Raw genomic sequence first — 8,101 nt, forward strand, 5'->3', positions numbered from 1 at the left:
CTGCTCTGCCAGACACGATTGTCTGCTGAGAAACAGGCACAGAGTAGTGTCCGTAATACTTTCAGGACTGAAGCTGGTGAATTGGAGACAAGAAATTTGTAAGGAAAGTACCCAAAGCCTTTGGCAAACTAAGGAAGATATGATGAGAAATATGCATGCTCCTTTGTTTATATTTCTTCTTATTTTTCTTCAGAGCAAAGAAATATTCAGAAGAATGTGAATGTTGATCGGTATTTGGGCTCTAAAAGGCAAATTTCTCATCACTGGCTTGAGGCTGCAGCATTCAGTGTACCTCCCAGCCGGAAAGCAGAACAAGACCGGCTGTTTACTGCACCTCTGTCAGCCAGGAAGAGAGATCCCGGTCTGAGACAGCCTAATCTCTCCTGCCCTTCTCAATCATCCCAGGACACCACCAGCCAGTGCTCCAGTTCCTGCTTCCTGCAGCAGAATAATCTCTGCTCGCGGCTGCAGCAGCAGCACAGCTCTGAGTGTGTGGCTCAGAGGATTCCTCATCTTGCTTTGTCAGTGCTCCCTGCTGTGAGTCTCCCTCAGAGACACTCATGGCTTGAGGCTTATAGTTCAGAAGGAAAAAGGAATGAGAGTATCAACTTTCCTCAACAAAACCATCGGAAAGCAAAGGCAGCTGGTAGCAGCTCCATACACACTGCTTGCCATCGCCGTTTAGAAAGTAGGAACAAGAATAGGGACTATCCAGTGGAAAAACAACAGCATCAGCCTCCTGCTCCTGCTTGTATGGATCCTGTGAACCCTTCATTGGTCAACTCACATTTGTCATCTCATACTGTAGAATTGCCTCTTAGGCATGAATCAGTGGTGTATCCCTCTTCAAGGAGCACAAGCGAGAGTGTGAATGCTTGTAGCTCAGACCTGATCTTGGGGGATCTCGATCCCTCTGGTTTGGAGTCCCTTCAGTCTCTTTTGCGATCCTCACAGATTTCTGCTAGCTTGTACTGTTCAATCCAGAGACTTAAGCAAGAAAGTGCTTTGATGGGGCTAAGGAGCTCCCTCCCTCTGGAGCCCCAGTCTTCTCCAGTCAGTGGCAGTTTGTGCTTTGCTCCTGATGATTCAGTTTCTAATATCCTGAGCACAAGAGAACAGCTGGCTGGAGTAAAGACCAGTGTTGCTCAGGCAAGATTGAAATGGGGTGTCCCATTTGCTAAAGACTGGAGCCTTAGTGCTGTGGCAAGGGACTTCAGTAGTGCAGAACCTCTTTCTGTCTCTCACAAATATGGATACATTGACTCAAACACACGGAGAACCAAAATTTCAGGTGGCATCCAGCCAGAAACCCTCACTTCTGGGGTGGGTTCTGGTGGGCTAGTGGATACAGAAACAGACTCCTCCTACAATTGCTCTCCTTATTTCAGATGCCAGTTCCAGGCAAAGCCAACTCTGGAAACTGGTAGCCTTTATGTTCACATGAAAAGTCACTCTTCTGAAAAGGTTCTTAAAGGAGAAGAGACATCTAATGGGGCATCCCCCTGTGCTGTCTCTTGGAAGAAAGACCTTCCAGCCAGTCTGTATCCAGAGGGTCTGCATCTGTCACTGGAGACAGATTTGGGGGGAGCTCAGATGAATGTTGGTGTAGCCATGTATGGGACTCCAAGGGAAGTGTGTGTGAGAGTCACTTCTCCTCCTGAAGATAAAGAGTTTAGACAAGTCCAGCAGCTTAGTATTAAATCTGTAGAAGTCTACAACTCTGAACCTCATGTTAAGTCCATCAAAGAGTCGGGAGATGTATGTGACTCTAGATCACGAGCAGCCAGAAGAACAGCAGTGGTGGGCAGCAGCCAGTCCAGCCCTTTCAGTATTCAGGTGGAAGAAGGCTTTGGTGAATATTCTGGCATGGACTGTATGACTGTGAGCAGAGAAGGAAGGAGAAACAAATACTCCTACCAAAGCAGCTGGAGGAATTGGAAAGCTGATGCCAATCTTGACCAGTCTGAAGAACCTTCTGTGGAGAGGAGTGCCAAAGAACAACAGTGCTGTGAAGAAGTGAGCCAGACACAGGAAACCGTGTCCAGAGAGGTGAGGGTGTGTAGCATCTCTGTTCACACACATTACTTATGCTTGCTTCTGCTTTGTGCTAGAGGCGCAGAGTTGAGGTACAGCAGTGATGGGGATGCTTGTCCTTTAGTTTTTTCTGGCACTGAATGACCAGACTCTCCTCTCTTATGGTCCTGCTCCATCCCATCATAGGCATCTTTCTGTCTCTCATACTTCTTCCTAAAGACCAGCTTGTTAACTTGATTGTTCTTGGGAATGTAAACACCTGTTTGTATTCTCTGGATCTATATGCAGAGGGAAAGCATTACACTGGTTTTTACTCTGTGCATAGTTGCATCGCCCTGAGATTTCAGTTTTGTTGTGCTTTTCCATGTCTGAGGTATGTAAGAGTATTCACAGAGCAATAGTGGTGGCAGTGTGAAAGGTATCTGATGTAATCACAACCCTGAGGCAGCACTATTTTTCTGGTCCCCATCCAGAATGACTTGCCATGCTCGGCACAGACAGGTTCTTCAACACAGTAGAGTAGTGTGAGTAACCATGCGAGTTACTGTCTTGTCTGTTTGCAGGTCTCAGGGAACAGCTTCTGGTCATTGAAGGTGAATGAGCAAAGGTAAAAAGACTGTTTATGTGTGAGTGTGGTGGTACTTAACAGAGGAGCAAAACTGCTGGAAAGCAGCTAAGGAGCCATGTTCCTGGGAACGTTTGGTTTTATGACTTAACCTACGTTATTCTGCCATGGTTGGCTCAGGGGCTGCATCTATTTCTTTTCAAAGGGTTGCCATCTAGAATGGAGCAGGCTCTAAAAAATAATTTCTGTATCTTTTAAATTCTAGCTTCTAAATTAAACCTTGATTGTTCCTAGCAATGAAAAAGCATTAGTACCATGTATGCTACTTTTCAGTGCAGCAAATTCCAGCACGCTCGCTGCATAGTTAGCAAAGATCAAGAACTGGGCTTATCCATGAGATGGGATTAAAATTTGTGACCTTTGAATAAGATGTGTGTGAGATTGCTACCAATTTAGCTACAGTGATGTGAGGCTGCGGGTTTTTTACTCTTTACAGAGAATGATTTGAAATACTTCTTTCAGCTTTATGGCTGTACTCTGATTGCCACCTCCTGGCTGTGTTTAATTTTCCTGTTAACAGGAGCTCACTTTTGTATTTTCTTTTTAAGTTTCCAGCACTTGTGTGACAGACAAATACTAACTAGGTGCTTCCAAGCCTGGAAGGGACACATCCTCTGGAAAAGGGCTGCAGCCAGGCAGCTTTACAGACAGCAACTGCTTCGGAAGGGCCTTGGTGCTTTCCAATGGGCTGTGCACCAGAGGAGAATGCTGCTGGAGGAAGTCCAGCAGAGACATGCCACGGCTCTGCTAGCTGTCAGCTTCCACAGGGTGAGGAGGGGCAAGGGACAGTAGAAGTGGTGTCATGAGTTTTCTGTTGTGCAGTCAGAGAAGGCAAAAATCTTATTTGTATGGAGAGGAGGAAGAGGTACCCTATGTGAAATTCAGTGATGTACTGATAATCTGCCTGCAGTTTGTTCTAATCATGTGTTTTCTCCTTCAGTGGAAGGAAGCTGTGGCAAAACGGTGCAAGAAGCAATCTCCACAGCCTGAGCCATATTCTTATACACAAAGTTCATCAGTGGGTTTTTTTGGAGTAGGAAGATTAGCAACTATGACAACCTCAGCTCAGCACCAGCTTACAGCAGGATACTCAAAGGAAGCTGAGCAGGCTTGTAGGTAAGCTGAGAACATTCTCTTTCTGTTATCTTGGAGAAGTGGAAGTTTACAAACAAAGAGAGAAATATTTTTCAAATGATGGAAAACTTGTTTCCACGTCCTTGGATGTATTGCTGCAGATAAGCACTGCAAGAATTAGTAACTAAGTTTTGAGAACTAAACAATCCTATTCCAGAGCTTCTGTGCACCAGTGTTTCCAGTCTGATTTGAGTGTCTGACAGAAATATTCCTGTACTATTTCCTGAGTTCAGCTATCACCTGCATATGTGATGCAGGTGTAAATGAGACTGGAGTGAGGCAGTACTGCAGTCTCTAGCAGGACAGTAGAGGTGTCAAAAGAAAAAGCTTTTGTTGTGCCTTCTGATTCTGAAGGCAGAAGAACAAGTCCAGACAAAGAGAGAGTACTACCTAGGGAGAAGGAAGGCTTTGGATTTTGCTCTCCGAGTGCCTCTTTGAACAGATGAATGTTAAAGCGCACTTGTGACTCTTTCAGGGTGGAGAGAGGACTGTGGACACAGCTTCATCGTAGGCAGAGAGGAGATGATTTCTACTGGAGAGCTCAAGCAGTCAGAGATACGAGACGGCTGGCTGGTAAGCACATGTTCCGTAGCTTTGGAATAGCTTGGAGGTAATCACTGTTTCACCATGTTTCTTGGTTCTTGGTTTGTGTCTAGTAATTGCTTTGACCAGACTCTTTCAGAACCTGATCCTGCAAATAGCTGGGCCAGTATCTGTGACAGTGGAGGGTGACCCGCTTGCCATGTCATACACCTTTTGCCTTGTTTCTTGTATTAATTCAGGTGCAGCAGATGCTGTTGCTCCTTTAAGTGCCCTTTCTCAAACAGCTGAAGGTCAGCCGAAGATGTTTGCTGTGTGACACTAAGTTGTTTGAAGTTCTTCTAAGTTATTTTTCTTCCTGTCAATCTCTTCCTGCCCTGTAACACAGCAGCTTTCAGACTGTGGCGCCTGCAGAAGGAGCTGCTGAGCCAAGAGGAAGCCAGGCTTTTGGAAGCCCGTGCTCTGCTGGAAAAGAAGCAGCTACAAAATGTTTTCTGGGTGTGGCGTTCCCGATGCTTGGAAATGCAACGGATTTTAGCACTGACAACTCAGATCCAAAGAAACTTGGTCTCTCGGTAAGCTGATGAGGTCTGTTTTTCATGTGAAAAGTATGCTCACTGTTGAAGTCCAAGGAATGACAGAGCCAACCCAAACAGGGATCTGTTGTTCCATCTTAAAGCCGTCTTCCGTTTTAGGAATTAATAAAGAAGACAGTAGAGAGAGAAACATGAAAAGGAACTACTGTGGCCTGAGATGTTGTGACTTGCCTTTTGTGCGCCGCCAAAGCTTTTTGGTCCTGACCTCTGGTGCCCTAAAAGACCAAACCTGAGTAGTGCACTCGTGGTGCTGCTGTGCTCTAAGCAGGACGGTGGCTTTTAATGAAATAAATAGATGCTCATAAGTCAACAGCTTCTATCTGTCTTTCCTGAACTAAACCCAGTCTCAGTAGGAGACACAAGCTGGTACACTCTTCACGTGGTTTTCTATGTGGTTTTATTTTCCTTTGGTTTTCTCAGGTGCTTCAGTGCATGGAAGGAGAATGTTAGGCAGAAGGTGCTTCACAGGTGTAACCTGTCCCATCTCAGAGCAGTATCACTGAGGAAATACTTCCAGCAGTGGGTTCAGATGCTGCAGGTCAGAGAAGGTGATAAGCAGGCAATGGTGAACTTCTTCCTCCTACGATGGAGGCAGCATTATGGTGAGCAGCTTGGGGCCTGTGCAGAATCTAAGATTTGGAGGTGCTTAGGCTCCTTCCTCCTCTTTTTGTATGATGAAAAAACAGCTGAAAGCAGCCTGGTAACAGAGAGGCACAGATTATATATGGTATTAACAAACCAGACTGGGTAGTAGACTAGTTGTTCTGGATATGTCAATGAAGCTACAGGGAGATTTGTTGCTCTGCTCATAAACCTGGCAGAAGGTCTTAAACCTTGCTGAAAAGAAGCAGTGTGAGGGCTGGGCTGGGCTGTTTCTTAGGAATGCCTTCTGACAAATGTTGTCTCTTGTCACTCTCTGTAACTGGTTAAGGACCAGTTTTAAGCTCCGTAGCTGACAAGACTCTGACAAAGAGGCATGAAGATCAGCCATTGTGGACTGTAGACAGATGGTTTCCTGAGAAAACAGGCTACTCTCTTGATGACTTCTGCCAAAAGGTGAAGCTCCAGAGAGTATATCTACTGTGGAAAACAAGGCTGTGCGAGCATCACAGAGCTGAGTGAGTGAAGAAGAGCCAGTTCTTGGAGCCCTGCCCTCATTAGTAGCATCCGCTTGACTTTCTGATCCTTCTGGAAGAACCCCTTTTCCATCTATCATCCATCATGTCTTTACTAGTGCCCCTCTCTGGTATCCCTTTTCAGTCACTTTGCCATCTCAATATATTCTGTCTCAGTTCTTTCTCTCAGGCTTTGGAGCAGGATAGACTCAGAAAAGCTCTGAAATTATGGCACCAAAAGTGTCTCATGCTGAAGACAACTGAACAAAGACAGCATTCACACAGGACTGTCTATGAAGAACCTCTTGCCATGCAGTTTTCTGAGGACCTCTCAACATCTTCTGGCTTTGACAGCAGTGCTCCAGCTACTCTGGCCTCTCAGAGTTCTTTGGAAAAGGTGAGGAGGTCTTGTTTCATCCTGACTGCTCTGAGGTATTAAATTGCTGGGATTTTTCAGGGGAAAATTTCTGCTTCAACATCATACTGTCATCAGCAACTAGGCCTGAAAAGCACTGGGCCTTATAGGGTCCAGGAGTTTAAATGTAATCAGAAATTGTAAAGCCACTTCTCTCTGTGCCCTTCCTGGTTCATCATTTAATGATATGGGGAGGTGCTGATCTAATGAGGTTCTCTTGTCCACTTGCTCCTGTTGATGGCTCCAAGGTGGAAGGGATGAGGTACAGTGTCTTATTACCGAGAAAAGGGGAAACAGCCATATGCACTGTCTTGGTGGTGGTTTGTTGTGTTTGATTACTGGTTGTTTTGGGGTTAATCATTCCCAGACTAGTATAGAAATAACTTTCTGGTCATGTATGTGTGTGCTCTCCAGAGCTGTCCTTGCTAGCCTGCAGTTCCTTTGGATTCATCCTGGATTTCTCTGAATCTTTGTCAGAGGAGTAAATGACATGGTCAGAACTGTTAGCTGAGTGATTCCATTGTGAGGACACTTAATCTCACGGCCTGTTCTTCCCTCCATACCTGCAGGAATACAGTTTTAGTGACAGCAGCCAGCAGAGTTTCTCCTCTGTTCTGACTGCTGAGGATGTTGCACACATGCCATATTACAGTTCTTTCCTGCAACTACACCAATGCACAGGGCTTCCAGCTGAGCTGGGTGGGGAGCTGTACTTGCCAGCCTGCTTTCCTCCACAGAGTACTGGATCTGGGTGAGTTGGATACTGGTTTCTTGGGATGCAATGTGGCCCCTTATTTGGTCTGGCTGTATTCCTTCTGGCTGGTCCCTCATGTCATCTCACAGCATCCTTTTCTTTCTTTCCCTTTTCCCCTGTTACTTTTGTCTTGCAGAAGAACTTGGTATGTGGGAGGTCAGTTCCAGTCTTTGGCACTTCAGAGTCCAGACAATAATGTCCAGCCTCTCACCAGTTACTCTACATGGGAAGAGGTAAGGCTGAAAAGTGGTGAGATGCATGTAAACATACAAGTGTTTTCTGCATAGCCAGATTTAGCGAAGAGCCTTTCATTATCAGCATATGGAAGGTCTCACTGTTGTTCTCTCCTTGTTCTTCTCTCTTCTTTCTCAGACAGAAGGTTTGAGAGATAGAGGCATTTCTCAGGGTAACTAGTCTCTACCGTTTTCCAGCTGAGTTGGAAATTGGCCATGTGTCAAGGATTTTAAAGGGATGTGTTAGGCCCTCATGTCTGGGTTTTCATGTGGTGTGTGTGGGTTAGCAACAGGGAGTTAGGCAATCATAGAAGTCACAGTGGCAAGGAGAAAGGGCTGAGTGGCATAGAGTGACTGTTTAACAGCAGCAGTTCAAGGCCCTTCTTTGCTTTTCTGGATTACAGGACTGCAGTTCTGACAAGGAGGTGAAAAGTTGCTGGCACCAAGCAGAGAAATACTGTCTGCAGAGGTACTTCATTGTCTGGTCAGCTCGGACTCAGCAACTTGTAAAGGCCCAGCAGTACTGCAGGCTTGTTCAGCTATCTCGGTAGGTATTGTGCTTTTCCAGAAGTTTCCTAAAGCAGCCTATTTTGAAAGCACTACACTTGCTTTAAAAAAAAAAAATCTTCCTCTAGCTATCTTTTCCTGTCTTCAG

Source organism: Mesitornis unicolor, unplaced genomic scaffold (assembly GCF_000695765.1).
Source record: "Mesitornis unicolor isolate BGI_N332 unplaced genomic scaffold, ASM69576v1 scaffold29091, whole genome shotgun sequence".
Classification (NCBI taxonomy): domain Eukaryota; kingdom Metazoa; phylum Chordata; class Aves; order Mesitornithiformes; family Mesitornithidae; genus Mesitornis; species Mesitornis unicolor.